Source organism: Tachyglossus aculeatus, chromosome 7 (genome assembly GCF_015852505.1).
Source record: "Tachyglossus aculeatus isolate mTacAcu1 chromosome 7, mTacAcu1.pri, whole genome shotgun sequence".
Classification (NCBI taxonomy): Eukaryota; Metazoa; Chordata; class Mammalia; order Monotremata; family Tachyglossidae; genus Tachyglossus; species Tachyglossus aculeatus.
The window spans coordinates 59095858-59119405 of record NC_052072.1 but is presented as its reverse complement, the minus strand read 5'-3'; the positions used below and the strand labels follow the sequence as shown (position 1 = coordinate 59119405).

The 23548-nt window shown below is 43.3% G+C and overlaps 1 non-coding gene across 1 annotated transcript; it reads right to left on the bottom strand.

Moving 5' to 3' along the window:
• Window positions 1-11302: 11302 nt before the first annotated feature.
• Window positions 11303-11440, bottom strand: LOC119931034. The gene has a single exon (XR_005451903.1). It is a non-coding gene; the product is annotated as a small nucleolar RNA SNORA7 (small nucleolar RNA).
• Window positions 11441-23548: the final 12108 nt, after the last annotated feature.

The window sequence follows — 23548 nt, the reverse complement described above, 5'->3', positions numbered from 1 at the left end:
TCCCCATCATGGGGTTCACAATCTAAACTGGAGGGAGAAGAATTTAATCCTTATTGTACAGATGAGGGAATCAAGGATAGAGCACTGGCCTAGGAGTCAGAAGGTCATGGGTTCTAATCCCAGGTCCACTACATGTCTGTTGTGTGACTTTGGGCAAGGCACTTTACTTTTCTGTGCCTCAGTTACCTCATCTGTAAAATGGGGATTGATATGGCGAACCCCAAGTGGGACAGGGACTGAGTCCAGCCTGATTTGCTTGTGTCCACCCCAGCACTTAATACAGTGCTTGGCACATAGTAAGTGCTTAACAAATGCCATTATTATTATTATTAAGGCACTGAGGTCTGCAGTCATATAGCAAGCAATTGGCAGAAGCAGGATTCAAACCCAGGTTCTCTGACTCCCAGGCTCTCTGACTGTTTCCACTAAGCCACACAACTTTCCTGCAACTCACAAATCCAATTGGTTTATAAGCACCTAAGACCACACAGTCCAATTTGGACATAGTGAAGGTGACTCATGGAGAACATAAGACACCCACCTCTGCTTCTGGTGGAATCCACTCTAATTTGTGATAACCCTGGATCCAATCTCCCTGGGCCAGTTCTAGAAACTATCTGAGGAGCATGCACTCTTCCCCATGCTCCCTTCTCAAGGAAGGGAGAAGGTAAGCAGACCCACTGGGCACTATTTCTTGAACTGAGCTGGAGCCCCAGGAACTAGGACGTGACAGTCGTGAGCCTCCGAGGCTAACCTACCCGACTGTGACTCTCACTTTTTCTTTTTTTCTTTTTTTTTAACAGTATCTGTTTAGCACTTACTATGCAGCAGGCACTGTACTAAGCCCTGGGTAGATATGAGGTTGGGCACAGTCCATATAATAATAATAATAATAATAATAATAATGACATTTATTAAGCACTTACTATGTGCAGAGCACTGTTCTAAGTGCTGGGGTGGTTACAAGGTGATCAGGTTGTCCCACGGGGGTTCACAGTCTTGATCCTCATTTTACAGATGAGGGAACTGAGGCACAGAGAAGTGAGCCTCTAGAGAGTGAGCCCACTGTTGGGTAGGGACTGTCTCTATATGTTGCCAACTTGTACTTCCCAAACGCTTAGTACAGTGCTCTGCACACAGTAAGCGCTCAATAAATGCGATTGATTGATTGATTGATTGAAGTGACTTGCCCAAAGTCCCACAGCTAACAATTGACAGAGCTGGGATTTGAACCCATGACCTCTGACTCCAAAGCCTGTGCTCTTTCCACTGAGCCATGCTGCTTCTCCATATCCCACATGGGGCCCACAGTCTTAATCCCCACTTCACAAATGAGGTAATTGAGGTCCAGAGAAGTTAAGCAACTTGCCTAAGGTCACACAGCAGTCAGGTGATGGAGCCAGGATTAGGAACCAAGGCCTCTGATTCCCTGGCCCGTGTTCTTTCCACTAGGTCACACTGCATCTTGGGGGTGGATGGTAGAAGGGAACAGACCCTGATCCAGGATGCATCTCCAGAAGGAAAATCTTGAATAAAATCTAAAATCTTGAGTAAAATCTAGCATAGCCTAGAGGAAAGAGCATGGGCTTGGGAGACAGACCATCTGGGTTCTAAACCCAGCTCTGCCATTTGCCTGCTGTGAGACCATCAGCAAGTCCCTTAACTTCTCTGGACCTCAGTTTTCTTATCTGTAAAATGGGGATTCAATATTTGTTCTCCCTCCCACTTAGACTGTGAGGCCTTTGTTGGGAAGGGACTGCGACTGATCTGATTACCTTGTAATAATAATGATGGTATTTATTAAGTGCTTACTATGCGCCAAGCACCGTGTACTTATCCGAGTGCCTAATACGGTGCTTGGCATATAGTAAGTCCTTAACAAATACTATACTATTACTATCATTATTAGCTGTAGTGGTATCACAATGCTGAAAGCACGAGTCAGAGAATTGCCCAGGAAATTTTGTCCACAAACTGCCTCTCAACTGCATCAATGAAGATCAAATACATAAATTTAGGTATTCCTTTGAGACGTCCTATAAATGCATCACATTCAAATCTCCATTTCACTGGGATTGTCTTAATGCTACAAGTGGTATTACTCCAAAATATGTCTCATTAAAATTTTTTTGAATTAAACATTTTTATGAATACATATATAGATAGATACTTAATTTTCAGTGTATCTTTCACATCCCCTCCTGCAAAAAACTACATTGTCTTAAATATACCAAAGATTTGTCATTACCTTGCTAAACAACTCTGCTATAATATAATTCTAAATTGAAATGGGCTTCAGTCTACCCAAGTTACTTTTTAACTTTTCTGTACCTCAGTTTCCTTATCTGTAAAATGGGGATTAAATACCTCTTCTCCCTCCCCCTAAGACTAAGTCTTATGTGGGACAAGGACTGTGTCTAATCAGATTGTGTCCATCTACCCCAATGCTTAGCACAGTGGTTGGCACATAGTAAGTGTTTAACAAATATGATTATTATTTCTTCTTATTATTATTATTATTTATGGTATTTGTTAAGCACTTACTAGTGCCAGGCATTGTACTAAGCACTGGGGTAGATACAAGTTAATCAAGTTGGACACAGTCCATGTCCCACATGGGGCTCACAGTCTCAATTCCCATTCTACGGATATGGTAACTGAGGTCCAGAGAAATGAAGTGACTTGCCCCAGGTCACACAGCAGACAAGCCACTGAGCTGGGATGGAACCCAAGACCTTCTAACTCCCCAACCTGTGCTCTATCCACCATTCCCTGCTGCTGCTAGGAGCACAGAGGGGCAGGTGAGTGGCAGGGAGTCCAGGGAGTAGTACGAAAATGATGAGAACTTGAACCAGGATGGAGATTCAGCGGGGATCTAGGACATAAGGTTTAGTGACAGACTGAATATGAAAGTTAGAAAACCCCGGGGAGAGACAGGTGACACCTAGGTTGTGGACTTCTGTGTAGGGGAGAATTGTGGGTTTTGTAAACTGTGATAGTAAAGAGAGGATGAGGATGAGTTTTGGAGTGGAAAGATGGGGATTTCAGTTGCAGCTATATTAACTTAAAGGTGTCCTGGGGGGACATCCACTGGAGTTACCCCGGAGGCAGGAGGAAATGCAAGCGGTTTATTTGATAGGGTTTGGCGGTCGGAGATATCTGCTCAGATTATTTTTGTTTTTCTCAAACAATCTTGTTGTTGACCTCAGATGACCCAGCCTTGTGGTGCCAGGTTCTTTTACATCCCCCCATTCACATCCCCCCAGAAACTTTCCAATCACTGTAGACAATGCCACCATCCTCTCCAACTCACAAGCTTATAACCTTAGCATTACTCTCAACTGGTCTCTCTCATTCAACCCGCATATTCAGTCAGTCACCTACTCCTGGGAGTTCTACTTTCATATATCTCTGGAATTTTCCCCTTCTCCTCCATCTAAACTGCTACTATTCTGGTCCAAACGCTTGCCATACCCCGATTTGACTACTGTAGCAGCCTCCTCACTGACCTCTTGTTTCTCTCCCCAATCCAGTCCTTATTCCATTCTGCTCCCCTGACCATTTTTCTTAAAAACCATTCAATCCACATCTCCTTGCTCCTCAAGAACCTCAGATGGTTACCAGTCCATCCCCGCACCAAGCAGAAACACCTTACCGTTGGCTTTATCCGACAGACAATTACTCTCCTCTGCTTCAAAGCCTCATTGAAGGCACATCTCTTCTGAGGCCTTCCCTAAGCCCCACTTCCTCTTCTCCCACTCCCTGCTGCTCACCTTGACTTGCTCCTTTTATTCATCCCCCCTCCCAGCCCCACAGCACTTATGTACATATCTAATTTATTTATATTAATTCCTGTCTCTCCCTCTAGACTGTAAGCTCTTTGTTGACAGGGAACGTATCTGTTTATTGTTACAGTGTAGTTTCCCAAGCCCTTAGTACAGTGCTCTGTGCACAAGTGCCCAATAACTTGACTGGCTGACTGACTAAATCATTCAATGAGCTCTCCCCTTCCTCCCTTAACTCACTGATTTCATTCAATCATATTTATTGAGCGCTTACTTTGTGCAGAGCACTGTACTAAGTGCTTAATTCCTACAGATTTCCTGACTTCCTACTGCAACCCAGCATGCTCAGTTAGTTCCTCTAATGCCAACCTACTCACTCCACCTCAATCTCATCTGTCTCACTGCCGGCCCCTGGCCTTCATCCTCCTTCTGGCCTGTAATTCCTTTCCCCTTCATATCCTAAAGAACACAACTCTCCCCACCTTCAAAGCCCTCCTTAAATCACATCTCCTCCCAGAGACCTTCCTTGTCCAAAGGCTCATTTCATCTATTTGCCCCTCCTTCCACATCACCTATGCACTTGATTCTGTTACCCTAAGTACTTCTGTGCCCTACCCTCCCAAATGCCTGGTATGGTGCTCTGCACACAGTAAGCACTCCATAAACACTATTGATTGATTGGTCAATTGTTCAATCATTTCCTCTAGATGCCTTTTCTCCTCATGTCTTCAAACCAGTCATAAAAGAGATGGCCTCCCATGATTGGAGAACCCAACCTCAAACACCAAAGGATTTTGCAGTGGTAGACCAACAAAGGGACATCAGTAGAAAGCTCAGGCAAAGGATAATTTCTTGCTTAAATGGTTCTGCTGCTCCTTGTCTGATGAGCGTGTTCAAGTCTAGGGATGATTCTGATGAGCTACACTAGAGATTAAGCAACAACAATAGAATTACTGCTGTGATTCTATGAGTATTCATATTAAAGATTATTTATCTATAGAATCTCCTCCTTCCTTTGGAACAGAAACAAATTCTAGCATGGTTGGGTTTAAAGACTTTAGTAAAATGAGCTTTTGCATTGTTATTTTTCAGGGGTCATCAACATTGTCTCAAATATTAGTCTTACAGGGGTTTATTGGTCCAGATCATCATGAAAAGTGTATTGAACATGAGCTGTGTGCATAGCATTCTAGTTGGGGCTGGGGAAGGTGTAGATATCTAGCTTTTTTTCTGATTCAAAGATGATGTGGCTGAAAATCAATCAATCAATCAATGCTGAGCAGGGAATGTGTCTACCAACAATGTTATATTGTTATATCATACTCTCCCAAGTTCTAAGTACAGTGCTCTACCTGCAAGAAGCAGTGTAGCCTAGTAGATAGAGCACGGGCCTGGGAGTGAGAAAGACCTGAATTCTAATCCTGGCTCCTCTGCTTGTCAGCTGTGTGACCTGTGTGACCATATTGCTTAAGGTTTTGCTTCATTATGTCTATAAAACTATCCTTCTGCTGAATTTGTGGCTTGTCCATTGCAGCTCATCATAGAGCAAACTGATGTGTATCTTGCTGTCATCTTTTCTCCTCACATGCCCCACCCAAAGAGCTGTGAGGTGACAAGCACTGCTGTGTCAATGATGATTTGACTGCAATCCAAGTCGCTTAACCTCTCTATGCCTCAGTTACCTCATCTGTAAAATGGGGATTAATCCCGGGAGCCTCATGTGGGACAGGGACTGTATCCGACATGATTTGCTTGTGTCCACCCCAGTGCTTGGTATGGTGCCTGGCACATAATAAGCACTTAACAAATACCACGATCATTATTATTGTTATTATGCTCTGGGTGCCAGCCTTTCTGCCTTCTTGGGAACGGGCACCTGGTCCCACAGGAGACCCCATCCTGTCCTGCTTTATTTAGGTATATTAATGTGTGTCTCCCCCTCTAGACTGTAAACTCCTTGTGGACAGAGAACATGTCTAGTATCTCTGTTATATTGCACTCTTCCAAGCACTTAGTATAGTGCTCTGCACACAGCAAGCAATCAGTGAATATGATTGATTGTTTTACACCACCCTGGAGGGAAGGAGAACAGCACCTACAGCAGAAGGCCTAACATAATCTCAGGAAAGCTCCCGGCTGTGGTAGCCATGGCTGTGGACTGTGGATCATAAGGTGGTTGAAATTCTGTTCTTCTAGCCACAGCTACCTACTGATCTTTTATGATCTTTTAATGTTTTAGTGTTTCATTCCTCCCATTGTGTTTTCTGCAGTCCTCTCCCCTACCTTTATTCATAGACTGTGAGTCCCTTGAGTGTCTAATTCTCAGCTGTGTACTCTTTCATTCATTCAATCGTATTTATTGAGTGCTTACTGTGTGCAGAGCACGCTGTACTAAGTATAGTGCTCTGCACCCAGTAAGTGCCCAGTGAAAACTATTACTACTTCTGCTGTGTGTAGGTGTAGCCGAAAAGACTACTATGTGTGACTGCCGTATTATCAGAAGCAGGTAGAGATTGGTCTCTAAGGAAACTTTGCATTCGTTTTCCACAGTTCCTGGCTGTTTACATATCTCTCTCTTGGTATGGTTTTCCCAAATCCTCAGCTGTAGAATCATCAACCCACTTCTGATTAATGCTCCCCAGACTGACTCATCTTCGGTTGCTGCTTCAACTGTCAAGTGCTATGACGTATTGTTTAAGGTTTTGCTTCATTAGGTCTATAAAACTATCCTTCTGTTGAATTTGTGGCTTGTCCATTGCAGCTCATCATAGAGCAAACTGATGTGTATCTTGCTGTCATCTTCTCTCCTCACATACCCCACCCAAAGAGCTGTGAGGTGACAAGCACTGCTGTGTCGATGATGATTTGACTGCAATCCAAGACCACATTGTCTGTAATTCTGTCTGGCCACAACCTGTAAAATATTGTTTGCAAAAGACATTGGCCAATCACCTTCCCTGAGCCGTCTTTGAGCCCAAAGAGTACCCATCAGTGACCCAGACACATTGATGCACTTGAAGTTGCACTTTTTTGGACAAAAATAGAAGCCAATCAGAGGACAATACTAAGCATTTGGGAATAATGATGATAATAACATTATTAGTAATAATGATATTTGTTAAGCACTTAGTATGTGCCAAGCCCTGTACTAAGCACGGGGGTAGATATGGATAATCAGGTCCCTTAGCGATTTGCAGTCTAAATAGAAGGGAGAACAGGTACTGAATCCTCATTTTGCTGATGAGGGAACTGAGGCACAGAGAAGTTAAGTGATTTGCCCAAGGTCACATGGACCTGATTAGATTGTATCTTCCCCAGTGCTTAGAACAGTGCTAGAAACATGGTAAGTGCTTAACAAATACCATGATTATTATTACTAGTAGTAATAATATCTATCACTTCTACAGCCCTTCTACAGCCCAGCCCTCCTTCTACAGCCCAGCCCGCACCCTCCGCTCCTCTGCCGCTAATCTCCTCACCGTGCCTCATTCTCGCCTGTCCCACTGTCGATCCCCGGCCCACATCTTTCCCCTGGCCTGGAATACCTTCCCTCCCAACATCTGCCAAGCTAGCTCTCTTCCTCCCTTCAAGGCCCTACTGAGAGCTCACCTCCTCCAGGAGGCCTTCCCAGACTGAGCCCCCTCCTTCCTCTCCCCCTCCTCCCCTTCTCCATCCCCCCGCCTTACCTCCTTCCCTTCCCCACAGTACCTGTATATATGTATATATGTTTGTACATATTTCTTACTCTATTTATTTATTTATTTTACTTGTACATATCTATTCTATTTATTTTATTTTATTAATATGTTTGGTTTTGTTCTCTGTCACCCCCTTCTAGACTGTGAGCCCACTGTTGGGTAGTGACCGTCTCTATATGTTGCCAACTTGTACTTCCCAAGCGCTTAGTACAGTGCTCTGCACACAGTAAGCGCTCAAAAAATATGATTGATTGATTGATTAAGTGTTTACCAAGTCCAGAGTACTGTACCAAGTTCTGGGAAAGAATATACAGGTGGGCATTCGACCTCGTGCCTGTCCCTCAGAGGGCTCCAAATCTAAGAGTATAAGATGGGAGAAGAGGCTGGAGACAGACACATCAGGAATGACAGAATATTAAAACAACACAGACAAATTCACAAAATAAAAACAAAAATCAGAAGGGGGCTCTGGCTAGAGAAGCAGAATTTCAGGCTCCTCATGGCTCAGAGTTCAGGATACACTCATAGCCACATCAACCACTACATCAGTCACCAGTCTTCCCAGGGTTTTGTGGAGGTCTTGTGTTGTGGGTGTGTTTCGCTTTCCCGGAGAGGTGGTGGAAGGTTGGTTAGAATCTTCTCAGTGACCCAGAGGGGAGCCAGGTTCAGATCTTGGGGAGGTAGCGAGGGTGATCATCCACACTGGGGAGGGGGATGTGGAAGGAGTAGAGCATAAAGATACATTTGTAGACCGCAATGGGGAGGTGTGACTAACCAAAGGCTTTTGTTGAGTTTATGAAGTGAGATCATAATCATAAAAATTATGGTATTTGTTAAGCTCTTACTATTTGCTAGGTATTGTACTAAACACTGAGGTAGATGCCAGCAAATCGGGCTGGACACAGTCCCTGACCCACATGGGGCTCACAGTCTCAATCCCCATCTTACAAGTGAGGTGACTGAGGCACCGAGATGTGAAATGACTTTTCTAAGGTGACACAGCAGGCAAGTCGTGGAGGCAGGATTAGAACCCATGATCATCTGGCTCCCAGGCTCGTGTTCTATCCACTACACCATGCAATAAGGGAAGAGCAATTTTAGAAATATTGAATGCCATAGTCACTCAATCATATTTATTGTGCACTTACTGTGTGCAGGACACTGTACTAAGCACTTAGGAGAATGCAATATAACATAAAGAGAAGTAATAACACTAATAATGGCATTTATTAAGCACTTACTATGTGCAAAGCAGTGTTCTAAGTGCTGGGGAGGTTACAAGGTGATCAGGTTGTCCCACAGGGGGCTCACAGTCTTAATCCCCATTTTACAGATGAGGTAACTAAGGCACAAAGAAGTTAAGTGACTTGCCCAAAGTCACACAGCTGACAATTGGCAGAGTCGGGATTTGAACCCATGACCTCTGACTCCAAAGCCCGTGCTTTTTCCCCTGAGCCACGTTGCTTCTCTGTAGCATCTCTGCCACTTGTCTGTTATGTGACCTTGGGCAAATCACTTTTCTTCTCTTTGCCCAAGGTCACATAAAGAAAAATCTCTCTTTCTTCTCTGGAAAATGGGGATCAAGACTGTGAGCCCCACATGGGACAGAGACTGTGTCCAACCCGCTTTGCTTGTATCTACCCAAACACTTAGTACAGTGCCTGGCACATAGTACTAGAGGGGCATCACTGGTGCACAGAACTGAGATAATAAGGGGTAAAAGCTCAGTAACAAGTTTTGGCATTGGATTCTAGGATACTTACCCTCTTTAGTAAAGTGTGATCCGTAACTGAAGGTGTGTACTGGTTGTGAATCAGCTAGAGTAAATATGTGGAGAAAAAAGAATTTTTATTTCCCATATCTAAAGCAATAGTGGTCTATTTTAATTCTAATATAAAATTAGCAGTTTGGAAAGTCTCTTAGTGATAAAGTAACTAGTACAGGTTCGCTTAGATTGAGGCTATGCAAGATAAAGGCACAGATCATTTTCGTTCAGTGATGTAAGCTGCATATGAGTAAGCTGAGAATGTTGTATGCTATCTGAAAATAATAAAGCAAGTATGCTTTATGAGGCAGTTATTTGCTATTGCCTACCACTGTGGCTCACTAAAATCTGTTCCTTCCTTATAAGCAATAGAGGCTACGTAGTGGAGAAAAAATATGTAAAAAAAAAAAGTACAAAAGAAGAATGATTTTCACAGCCTGGTTTGAATTCTCCTATAGAATGAACGGTGCATGATTTCTTTTTTTTTTATCAATGCTTGATTGTATGTTAATAAGACAAATATTTAACGTCCTACTTGATTTAATTGGATTTAATTTTTTCTTGTTTGGGATAATCATTAGTACTTTGGATAGTCAAAGCAACAAAAGAGAAAGCAAAATCACCCTTTCTGTAAAAGTATCTTTATCCACTCTGCCCCCAGCCCTTCACACCTTAACAAAACACTTACCCCCTTTCTGACTGCCTTCTACAACCATTCACTCTCCAAAGGCTTCTACCCCATCGTTTTCAAACATGCTCAGGTCTCCCCTCTCCTAAAAATCCCTCCCTTGACCCCACAACTCCCTCCAGTTATCACCCCCATCTCTCTCTTCGCATTCCTCCTCAAACACCATGAGGGAGTTATCTACACCCACGGGCTCCATTTTCTCTGCTCCAATTCTCTCCTTGACCCCCTCCAATCTGGCTTCCACCTCCATGGAAACTCCTCTATCTAAGGCCACAAATGACCTTCTTCTTCCCAAATTCATCCTAATCCTCTTCAATCTCTCACCTGTCTTTGATTATGTGGACAACCCCTTTCTTCTGGAAACAATATCCAACCTTGGCTTCACTGATACTGTCCTCTCCTGGTTCTCCGCCTCTCTCTCTGGCCATTCATTCTCAGTCTCTTTCACAGTCTCCTCCTCTGCCTTCCATCCCCTAACTGTGGGAGTCCCTCAGGGCTCAGAGCTGGGTCTCACTCCCACGACCTCAGCTACCATTTCTATGAGACTGATTCCTAAATCTACCTCTCTAGACTTGACCTCTCCCCTCTGCTGTCTCACGTTTCCTTTCACCTTCGGGATTTCTCTACTTAGATGTCCTGCCAACACCTCAAACTTATCATGTCCAAAAGAGAACTCTTCAGCTTCCCATCCAAACCCTGGCCTCTCCCTATCTTTCCCATCAACATAGACAGCACCACTAAAGAAGACAGATTTGCCATTATCCTCAAATCATCAGTGCCATTCAACCCACATATTTAATCTACCACCAAATCCTGTTAGTTCTACCTTCACCGCATTGCTAAAACCCACTCTTACCTCTCCATCCAAACTGCTGCTATGCTGACATAAGCTCATATCATATCCCATCTTGACTGGAGGAGGTTGCATCAACCTCCTCACTGACCTTTCTGCCTCTTGTCTCTCCCCATTCTGGTCCTTATTTCACTCTGCTGTCTATATCATTTTTCAAATAAAACATTCAGTCCTTATCTCCCCACTCATCAAAAACCTCTAGTGAAACCACCATCCACCTTTGCATCCAAGAGAAAATATTTACTTTGAGTTTTAGAGCACTCAATCAACTCATCCCCTCCTACCCTGTCTTGTCTTATGCTGTCTAGTCGTCTCCGACCCATTGCAACACGATGGGCACTTCTCTCCCAGAACATCCCACCTCCATCTGCAATTGTTCTGGCAGTGTATCCCTAAAGTTTTCTTGGTAAAAATATGGAATTGGTTTACCATTGCCTCCTTCCACACAGTAAACATGAATCCCTGCCTTTGACTCTCTCCTGTGCCAATGTTGCCAAGCACCGGGAAGTTTTGACTTGTAGCAGATTGCCTTCCACTCGTTAGCCACTGCCCAAGCTAGGAATGGGATGGGTATGCCTCTGCTTCACTCTCCCTCCCCTAGCCGAGACTGGTAGAGTACTGGAAACTCTCCAGGTACGACCCTGAGAGGGTTCCTCATACTTTACCTCACGGATTTCTTAATACAACCCAGTCCTCACACTTTGCTTCTCTAATGCCAACCTATTCCACTGCACTTTGAACTCATCTATCTCACCACATCCTCCCTCTGGCCTGGAATTCCCTTCCCCCTTCATGTGACAGATCACCACTCCTCCTCCCCCTTACCTCCTTCCCCTCCCCACAGCACCTGTATATATGTATATATGTTTGTACGTATTTATTACTCTATTTATTTTATTTGTATATATTTATTCTATTTATTTTATTTTGTTAATATGTTTTGTTTTGTTCTCTGTCTCCCCCTTCTAGACCGTGAGCCCACTGTTGGGTAGGGACTGTCTCTATATGTTGCCAACTTGTACTTCCCAAGTGCTTAGTACAGTGCTCTGCCCACAGTAAGCGCTCAATAAATACAATTGAATGAATGAATGAATGAACCACTCTCCCCACTGTCAAAAGCCTTCTTAAGATCCTATCTCCTTCAAGAGACCTTCCTGGATTTAGCCCTTATTTCTTCTACTCCCTCTACCTTCTGCAATATCTTCAAGAGAACACCTCTTATGAAAGAAAAATGATAACCCCTATTCAACGCTACAGATCAGATAGGCAGAACACTGGCTTTGGATTTGAAGGTGGTTACTACAGAGTGAGATTCTACCCATGTTCTGGGCTAAGGCTGCTGGAAAGCAGTATGACCTATTAGAAAGAACAGAGTCAGAGAAACTGAGCTCTAAACCTGGCTTTGTCAATTGCTTCATTCATTCAATCATATTTATTAAGTGCTTATGTGTGCAGAACATTGTACTAAGTGCTTGAGAAAGTACAACGCAACAATAATCAGTGATATTCTCTGCCCACAACGAGCTCACAGCCTAGACCAGAGACAGTCTAGACATTAATATAAATAAATAAAATTACAGTTATAGACGTAAGTGCTGTGAGGCTGGAAGCAAGGAGAAGAGCAAAGGGAGCAAGTCGGGGCGATGCAGAAGGGAGTAGGAGATGAGGAAAAGTGGGGCTTAGTCTGGGAGAGCTTTGAAGGGAGTTAGAGTAATTATCTGTTGGATTTGAGGAGGGAGGGTGTTCCAGGCCAGACGCAGGAGCTGGGCCATGGGTCAGCGGCAAGACAGGTGAGATCGGAGCACAGTGAGAAGGTTAGCAATAGAGGAGCGGAGTGTGCGGGCTGGGATGTAGAAAGAGAGAAGTGAGGTGAGGTCTGGCGGAAGCTGGAAAGGCAGCATTATGGCTTCAGACTTTCCCTCCTTCCCTTCCCCAGAAGTAGAACTGCAGCAGGGGTCAGGGAGGGGCAAATCGGAACATGAGGGAATAAATTTCCCCATGCCTCCAACCTCACTGCCTGTGGTTTCAGTCAATTACTCAATCCATCAATGGTAATCAGTCAATACCTTTGAGTCTTTAATGTATACAGACTAAATGCTTGAAAGAGTAAATAAAAAATAAATTATTGCACTTATTCAGTGCTTAGTATGTGCCAAGACCTGCTCTAAGCAGATACAGATTTTCAGGTCCCAGATGGGTCTCACAGTCTAAGAAGGAAAGAGAACCAGATTTGATTCTAGACTGTAGGCTCGTTGTGGCCAGGGAATGTGTCTATTTATTGTTATACTGTACTCTCCCAAGCGCTTAGTACAGTGCTCTGCACCACAGTAAGTGCTCAATAAATACAATTGAATGAATGAATCTCCACACTGGAGGTGAGGGAACTGAGACACAGAGAACTTAACTGACTTGCCCAAGGTCACACAGCAGGTACGTGGCAGAGCTGGGATTAGAACCCAGTTCTTCTGCCTCCAAGACGCCTGTGCGCTTTCCACGCGGTACCATAGAGTTAGTAGATCACCATTACTGTCCTCAAGGAGCTTACTGTCCAATGGAGGGCACAGACCTTAAAATACATTCCCAAGGGGGAAAGCAATGGAGTATAAGGAAAATGAACGTAAATGTTGTGGGGCTCAGGATGAGGTGAGTATCAAAATGCTCAAGGGTTCAAACCCAAGTGCATAGGTGATGCAGAAAGAAGGACAGATAGAGCGGGGAATGAGAAGTTAGGCAGGGAAGACTTCTTGGAAGACATATGGTTTTAGTAGGGCTTTGAAAGTGGGGAGATGGGGTGTCTGCAGGATATGAAGGGGGAAGGAATTCAAGAAGCACCACGGTGTCTGGGAGTAAAAAGTACCCAGTTCTGCCACTTGTCTGCTGTGTGACCTTGGGCAAGACACTTGATTTCTCTGTGCCTCAGTCATGTCACCTGTAAAATAGGGATTAAAATATTGAGCCCCTGTGAGACAGGGACTACTCCCAACCTGATTTTCTTGTATCTATCCCAGCGCTTAGTACAGTGCTCGTTACACAGTAAGCGCTTAACAAATACCAAGTACAAAAAAGGCAGGAGGGAGGACACGAGCAATGGGCTGGTCACGGGTTCAATCCCGGCTCCACTGCTTGTCAGCTGTGTGACCTTGGACAAGTCACTTCTCTGTGCTTCAGTTACCTCATCTGTAAAATGGGGATTAAGATTGTGAGCCCCACATGGGACAGCCTGATCACCTTGTGTCCTCCCCAGCGCTTAGAACAGTGCTTTGCACAAGTGCTTTACAAATACCAAACTTATTATTTATTATTATTGCAAATGAGATGAGATGAAGGCTGATGTTAAAGGAGCAAAGTTAGAGGCTTCAGGCATAATTATTTCTTATAAATGTGCACCCTAAATCTACAATTTGATCATTTTGGAACAGAATCTGCATTACTCTTGATTGTGATTTATGATTCTTCTAAACTACTGAGAGCCTATAATTATGCATCTCACCTTGGGATTGAAATTCTTTAACATTTTATGGGAGGAAAAAAGAATTCAACTTTACTAGGTTAGGATTGAAAGGAATTTTCAACTAAAGCTAGTCCCTTACTAAGAAATGTAAATTTCTTGCTCCCTTTATTCATCTCCCCAACAGCCCCACAGCACTTCTGTGCATATTTGTAATTTTATTTATTTATATTAATGTCTGTCTCCCCCTCCAGACTGTAAGCTTGTTGTGAGCAGGGAATGTGTCAGTTATGTTGTTTAAAGGTACTCTCCCAAGTGCTTAGTACAGTGCTCGGCACACTGTAAGTGCTCAATAAATACGAATGACTGACTGACTATCCACCTAATGGTTTAGTTTTAATCATCGTATATTGATGACCTACTAGGCACAGGACATTATACTGGTGACTTGGAGCATGAGGTTAAAACGCAGTCTCTTCCCTTTTGGTACAGTGTGCTGCACACAGTAAGCACTTATAAAATGCTATTACTCTGCTACTACCCCTATTAGTCATTCAATCATATTTATTGAGTGTTTACTGTGAGCAGAGCACTGTACTAAGTGCTTAGCCCCACGTGGGACAAGGAATGTGTTCAACATGATTAACTTGCATATAGATAGATATAGATATATCTGTAATTCTCATTTTATATGTTACGCCTGTTATGTGTTTTGATGTCTGTCTCCCCATCTCTAGACTTAGAAGCCCAGCATGGGCAGGAATTGTTTCTCTTCACTGCTGAATTGTACCTTCCAAGAGCTTAGTTCAGTGCTCTGCACACAGTAAGTGCTCAATAAATATGATTGAATGAATGAATGACCTTGCATTTTCCCCAGCGCTTAGAAAAGTGCTTAACACAACAATCATTCAATTGTATTTATTGAGAACTTACTGTGTGCAGAGCACTGTATTAAGCACTTAGGAGAGTACAATATAACAGAGATGGTAGGGGTGTTCCCTGCCCACAAAGAGCTTACAGTCTTCAAAGACACATAGTGAGCACTTAACAAGTACCATAATTTATAGAGGACTACAGATGCTACTACTCTTTCAGGCATTCATTCAATTGTATTTATTGAGCACTTACTGTGTGCAGACCACGGTACTAAGTGCTTGGGAAGTATAAGTTAAACTTTACTGTGAGCCCTATGTGGGACAGGGACTGTGTCTAACCTGATTAACTTTTATCTACCCCAGTGCTTAGAACAGTGTTTGACACATAATTAATTAATTAATAATGACATTTATTAAGTGCTTACTATGTGCAAAGCACTGTTCTAAGCACTGGGGAGGTTACAAGGTGATCAGGTTGTCCCACGAGGGGGCTCACAATCTTTATCCCTATTTTACAGCCGAGGTAACTGAGGTACAGAGAAGTTAAGCGACTTGCCCAAAGTCACACAGCTGACAAGTGGCAGAGCCGGGATTCGAACCCATGAACTCTGACTCCAAAGCCCGGGCTCTTTCCACTGAGCCACGCTGCTTCCCCATGTTTAACAAATACCATAATCACTGTTATCATTATTATTACTAGTACTACTTCAGAAGCTCCCAGTGTAGTGCAGAAGAAAAATGGTTACAAATGGACCCACGTGAATAGTTTAAAACAGGGTGAAGAGAAGCAAATAAATAAGCTAATGAAGATAAATAAATAACAAGTAAATAGATAAATTCACCTTTGGCATAAAGTATTTATTGGGCACTGTCTATATGAAAATCAGTGTACTAAACAGTAAGGATCACTCAGTAGTAAGCTTTCAATAAATGCCATTGATTGATTAGCAATAGTAATAGTATGTATGAAGTGCTTACTGTGTGCAGAACAATCAGTCATAGGATACTGTATGCAGGACACTGTACTGAGCACCTGGGAGAATATAAAAGAACTGGTAGACACATTCCCTGCTCACAACAAGCTTACTTTACTGTCTAGAGAGCTACGGTACATGCTGGGAAAGTATAAATAGGCAGACAACAAAACAAAGCAAAACAAGTAGACAGGAAGAAATAGCATCAATATAAATACAGTTATAGATATATGCGTATCATTAATAAAATAAATAGAATAATACATAAATAAATGATAAATATGCACATATATACACAAGTGCTCTCGGGCAGGGAGGCCGGTAGAGCAGAGGGAGGGAGTTGGGGTGATGGAGAGGGGAGGAGAGGAAAAGGGGGGCTCTGTCTGGGAAGGCCTCCTGGAGGAGGTGAGCTTTCAGTAGGATAAATACAACAGAATTGGTAGACACATTACCTGCCCACAACTGTCAGATAGATAAATGAGCACTAAGGGCAGCTAGTGAAACAATAGAAGCAGAATGCACCCATTTTCGGGATTTCCATTACGCAGGCTCAGTGCAGGAACAGGGGACGTGACTGTTGGGGTGATTCAGGATTGGGGTTGGTTGTGGGAAAGCAGTGGAGAGATTAGGACCCATGGATGTTGAATTTAATAGAGAGGGCCCACCAGTAAATCACTAGTATTTATTGAGTGCTTACTGTGCCCAGAGCACTGTACTAAGCACTTGGGAGACTACAGTACAGCAGAGTTGGTAGACACATTCCCTGCCACCCAGGTGCTGGAAATTTCCATGGAAAGCAGCATGGCCTAGTGGATAGAGCATAAGCCAAGCAGTCAGAAGGACCAAGGATCTAATTCCAGCTCTGCCGTTTGTCTGTTGTGTGACCTTGGACAGGTCACTTAATTTCTCTATGCCTCAGTTACCTCATCTGTAAAATGGAGATTAAGACTTCGAGCCTTATGTGGGACAGGGACTGTGTCCAACCCGATTAGGTTGTTGTCTACCACAGTGCTGACCCATAGTATGGAATTTAACAAATACAATCATTGTTATTATGAAGGGCAGGTTTAGAGAGAATACGGATGAAGTGATGGGTTAGGAGGGTTTGGGCAGAGTTGGAGGTATGAGTTTGTAGTCTCAGAGGTGTTGCAGTTTTATTTTGTTAATATGTTTGGTTTTGTTCTCTGTCTCCCTCTTCTAGACTGTGAGCCCACTGTTGGGTAGGGACTGCCTCTATATGTTCCCAACTTGTACTTCCCAAGCGCTTAGTACAGTGCTTTGCACACAGTAAGTGCTCAATAAATATGATTGATTGATTTTGTAGTTATGAGGTACAAGGCACACCTCCTCCAAGAGGTCTTCCCTGACTAAGCCCTCCTTTCCTCTTCCCCCACTCCCTTCTGCGCCCCCGACTTGCTCCCTTTATTCATCCCCTCTCTCAGCCCCATAACACTTATGGACATATCTGTAATTTATTTATTTATATTGTCTGTCTCCCCCTCTAGACTGTAAACTCACTAAGGGCAGGGAATTGTGTCTCTTATGCGCCATTATATTATCCTCCCCCAGGCACTTAGTACAGTGCTCTTCACACAGTAAGCACTCAATAAATACAATTAACTGACTGACTGACTGTCTATGTCAGGGTGTGGCTAATGTGTAGAAACCAGCAACCTCTTAGTGCTTGGAGATGGAAGGCTGGAAGTCAGCAGAAACATCCAGTAAATAACAGCAACAGTAATAAGAATAATTGCGGTACTTGTTAACCGCTTACTATGTGCTGGGCACTGTACTTGTATCCGCTGGGGTGGATATGAGAAAATTGGGTATTAATGGTGGATGAGATGAGTTGGCTAGAAAGACGAGAAATTCAGCAGAGGATTTTACCCTCCTAAGCACACACTCCATCTCCTCTCTCCGCAGACTCCCCAAGTATGTCCATACCTTCATACTTGGCTGTTTCCCCTACCTGAGATTTATTGTAGTGTCTGGCTTCTCCACCCGACTGCAAGCTTCTTGAGAGCAGGGATCATGCCTACTAACTCTTTTGTACTCTCCCAAGTGCTTAGTGCAGTGTTTGGACCAGCATAATGCTTGATAAATGCTATTGATTGGTTGCTAAATCAGGGAAGGTCTCCTGGAAGAGGTGTTTTAACAGGAGCGCTTCTAAGGTAGAGGAGGTGTGACCTTGAGCAAATCACTTAACTTCTCGGTGCCTCCTTTACTTCATCTAGAAAATGGGAATTAAGACTGTGAGCCCGATGTGGGATGGGGGCCGTGTCCAACCCGATTTGCTTGTATCCACCCCAGTGCTTAGTAAAGTGCCTGGCACATGGTAAACACTTAACAAATAACCCAGTTATTATCATTATTAGTCAGAGTTTGCAAAGTTGAGAGGGGAGAGAAGCCTGAAGAGCGAGGAAAAAGGTAAGCGGGGACTCAGAAATGGGAGACTATTTGGGAAAGTGGACAAAATCTTCTCATTTTAGCACTGCTGATTTCCGTTCGTAGTAGGCATGTAATAACCACTTTGTTAGAACAGAAAAAAAAAATACTATTTGTTAATGATTGCTTGCTTAGCAACAGAGATGAATAGAAAAACCAAGAATAACTCGTCCATTGCAAAACAAGTGCAGATTAATGTGGGCTGGGTTGGAAATTGTGAAAAACTGGGTAGAATAGAAAATTAGAGTTCCAAAATATGCCATTATTATTAGTATTAATAATACTGCTATCGGTATTATTCAGGCCAATTATAATGATAAGAATAGTGGGTTTTTTAATCGCAGTGGTGCCGCTGGGGTAGAGGATAATCAAGTTGGACACAGTCCCTGTCCCACATGAGGTACACAGTCTTAGAGGGCGGGAGAACAGGTATTTTATCCTCATTTTTAAGGTGAGGTAATGGAGGCCCAAAGAAGTTAAGACACTTGCTCAAAGTCTGAGAGCAGTTAACTGATAGAGTCAGAATTAGAACTCGGGTCCTCTGACTCCCAGTTCTGGGCACTTTCCATAAGGCCACGCTGCTTCGTAACCACATTTTTTTTTGGAAAATAGAACTTTAGAATGATTTCTACATGCATCCCATCCCTGCACCCAAGACTGTAAGTTCCTATGAGGGTAGGGAATTCATCTATCAAATCTATTGTATTCTACAATAAGCACACAATAAATACCATTTTTTCAGTGGTACTAGTTAAGCACTTACTATGTGCTAGGCACTGCATTAAGTACTGGGGTAGACACAACATAGTGGTTAGACACGGCCCCTGTCTCACACTGTGCTCACAATCTAAATCTTTGCAAGGAGGATTTAATCCCCATTTTAATCCCCAGTAACTGAGGTTCAGAAAAGTTAAGTGACTTGCCTACGGTTGCCCAGCAGGCAAGTGGTGTTGTCAGGATTAGAACCCAAGTTCTCCGACTTTCAGGGAGTTGCTCTTTCCACTAGGACTCCTTATGATCAGTTGATCAATTAGTGATTGATCATTGATTACATCCCACGAGTCTTATGATTCTGATCTGCTTAGAAGAAAGAATGTTTCTGCCCATCAGTCTTGCAGAGCTAATATTCAGTCTTGCAGAGCTAATATTGTTCCAGCAGAGTAAACCTTGTAGCAGCCCGCTGCATGAATCCAAACAATGGCCATGTCCGTTCCAATTTCCTTCTCTCCATTTTATCAGTAATGTGATGTTGCCAATTTGTACTTCCCAAGCGCTTAGTACAGTGCTCTGCACATAGTAAGCGCTCAATAAATACGATTGATGATGATGATGGGCTTGATTTCAGAAGATCTTTTATTGAATGGCAGTTACTATGTGTCAAACACTGTTTTCAGCGCTGGGGTAGATAAGAGTTAATTAGGTCAGACATAGCCCCTGTCCCGCATAGGACTCGGATTCTAAGTATTGGCATCTCCAGGGTTTCATGAGATTAATCAATCATTCAATCATATTTATTGAGCACTTATGTAAAGAGCACAGTACTAAGCACTTGGGCGAGTACTGAGTACCGTACGACAGAGATAGCAGACACATTCCCTACCCACAGTGAGCTTACAGCCTAGAGGTGCAGTATGGCTTTAGTCAGAGGACTTGGGTTCTAATTCCCGCTCTGCAACTTGCCTGCTGTGGGACTTTGGGAAAATCACTTAACTTCTCTGTGCCTCCGTTTCCTCATCTCTAAAATAGATATTCCATACCCATTCCCCCTCCTACTTAGATTGTGAGCCTCTGTGAGTCAAGAACTGTGTCCAGTTTGGTTACCTTGAATCTACCCCAGCGCTTTGTAGAGTGCTTGGCACATAATAAGCACTTAAATGCCACAATTGTTATTGTTGTTACCATGGTCAGTAGTTGAAATACATTCACCTACTTGATAAAAACGTCCCATTTGACTGAATTGTGTTTTGGAAATGCTGTGCTTGAATTTATTCTTAGAGTAGCCAAATAGCTCAAAATCCCATGCTGAAAAAAAATCCTGTCTGAGAAAGAGCCGGGTGTGAGAGCAACAGACACAAATTTCATCAACTGTTGTAAAGAGGTTACATTTCATAAATCTTTGACTTTTGCGGGTAAGAATTGGGCAGCGAAGTACCAGGAAATGGAAGTAATAGTCATTCAATCATATTTATTGAGCACTTACTGTGTGTAGAGTACTGTACTAAGTGCTTGGGAAGCACAGGTGACATGCACTAAACATGCTTAGTAATAATAGTATATGTTAAGCACTTATTGTGTGCAGAGCCCTTTACTGAGCACCATAGAGGGCTGAAAGGCGAGAAAAGCACAGGAATTCTGTGAACCATCTAAAGCTAGCCACAAAAGAGATTGGGTTCCACAAACGCACACCCCGAAGAGGGCAGACACCCACAGAAATGACCACCAGATTCCATCAATGCCACCATGTACTTAACTTTACCAGTGAATGCAAATCCTAAACAGCAGCAGAGCCTAGTGGATAAATCACAGGACTGGGAGTCAGAGGACCTGGATTCTAATCCTGTTTGTTTTAGGGTATCTGTTAAATTCTTACTATCAGGCAAGTGCTTTTCAAAGCGCCGGGGTAGATACGAGTTAATCAGGTAGGATGCAGTTCCTGTCTCACAGGGGGCTCATAGTCCAAGTAGGAGGGAGAACAGGTTTTGAATCCTCATTTTGCAATTCAGGAAACTGAGGCACAGAGCTATTAAGTAACTTTTCTTAATGGTGTTTCTAATGCGCTTACTATGTGATGATGATGATGGTATTTGCCAGGCACTGTACTAAGCACAGGGATAGATAACAAGCTAATCCAATTTGACACAGTCAATGTCCCACATGGGACTCACAGATTTTACAGATGAGGGAACTGAGGCCCAGAGAAGTGAAGTGACTTGTCCAAGGTCACACGGTAGGCAATTGGTGGAGCCAGAATTAGAATGCAGGTCCTCTGCATCCCAAGTCCGTGCTCTTTTTGCTAGGTCATGCTGCTGCCCTGCTTGCCTGCTGGGTGACCTTGGGGCCTTCACTTAACGTATCTGTGCCTCACTTTCCTTGTCTATAAAATAGGGATTCAATACCTGTGCTCCCTCCTACTTAGACTGTGAGCTCTATGTGGGACAAAGACCGTACCCAACTAGATAATCTCATACCTACCCCAATGTTTACTACACTGCTTGGCACATAGTAAGCACTTCACAAGTACCATTATTTTAAATCAGTTTTTTTTCTTCCAAAGACATTGAACAAATGTTAACTAGGAAGTAATATGCATTGCACCGTGCTTGTGAGAAACAGAGATGCAACCCCAAAAAGGCAGCAAACATATTAAACAGCTGATATATTCATTATCAGGGATTTGGATCGCTTCTTTAAGCTCAGTTTGGCCATTTTCTGAATGAGGTGCTACTTTCCCTCTAAATGGGCAATTTAGGTGAAAGTTCTCATTTTTTTCTGGAATGTGTTCCTATTAGCCTTCAGTGCACTCATTTCAACCTCCATCTCAAGAGAGGTTCTTTGAGACAACCCAGACTCTTCAACTCTGACTCCTCACTAAGTTTTCCATCAGCCATATCACCCTTGCCCTCAGCCCTTCAGAGGACCAAACTTTTATTATACTCTAGCAAAATTTCCCATTGTAATTCCTTGTTAAAAACCATATTCCATCATCAAAATCTTCTGGTACCTTCATCATTTCTCTTATCGTTCATCTATTTGCACCACTGACCCACTTTTACTTCACTTCCCATCACAGGATCCCTTGGCCCACGTTGATTTTTCGTTTTCCCTCTTCTGCGGAAATTTTGTTCCCAGTCCCTTTGCTTTTGGCTTTTTATCTCTTGGCCCATTTCGGGCCTTTTTCCTATCTGTGAGTGTTGAAATTTGAATTCCTTGGATCGTGTAAAAACTGAGTTTAAACACGTGCATCCCCTCGCCCATCTGCGCGCTGAAGATGCGCTAGTTCTTGTTCGAGACGGATAGTGGGGTTTTGCCCCCGAACAAATGAAGTCCTGGATCATCCCAAAAATAACGGTGCCCAAATGAGCCCAGGAATTAGAAGGTTATGGTTCTGCTCTCTGCATCAAACAGAGACGTGCAAGACCATCTGTCAAGTTCCCCATGTATCAAATCCGAGAGTAGGGAGCTTTAAATAGCACGAGGGGATGGCAACGCTTTGTATCCTGCCAGGGCTCGAAATGGAGCCTGCTCTCTTCTGGATCTGACCCTGACCTGCAGCTGCTGGGAAATTGAGGGCTCTGTTCATTTGGACAAGGAGGCTCTTCTGGACCCCCCCTTCCCCCCCTCAGACACCAGGCTCCTTAATGTGATCCTGTAACTCAAGCGGGAACATCCAATTTCCCATCTCGGCTCACGCCATTTCAATGACAGCGATGATGTTGGGTGATTATTGTGACTGTTATTAGTGATTATTCTTAATATTGTTGACATTTTTAAGTGCCTCTCCTGCGCAAAGCACTGTACCAAGTGCTGGTGGTGATTACGTGATGCTCAACTCACGTAATTATGGGATTATGGGATTAGGTTGCCAACTTGTACTTCCCAATCAATCAATCAATCATATTTATTGAGCGCTTACTGTGTGCAGAGCACTGTACTGAGCGCTTGGGAAGTACAAGTTGGCAACATATAGACCACTTAGTACAGTGCTCTGCACACAGTAAGGGCTCAATAAATACGATTGAATGAATGAATGAATGAATGCACTCTGTTGCCAAATTCTCCAATTGCTTAGAGACTCCAAGTGCTTGGCAACATATAGACCACTTAGTACAGTGCTCTGCACTCAGTAAGCTCTCAATAAATACGATTGAATGAATGAATGTATGAATGAAATAAAATGCAGTCCAGGACAGCTAGAATGAAGAGAATCAATAAGGCTAAATGCTACAGAGCACTACAATTGTGGTATTTATTAAGCACTTAAAGTGTTCCAGGCACTGTACTAAGCACTGGGGTGGAT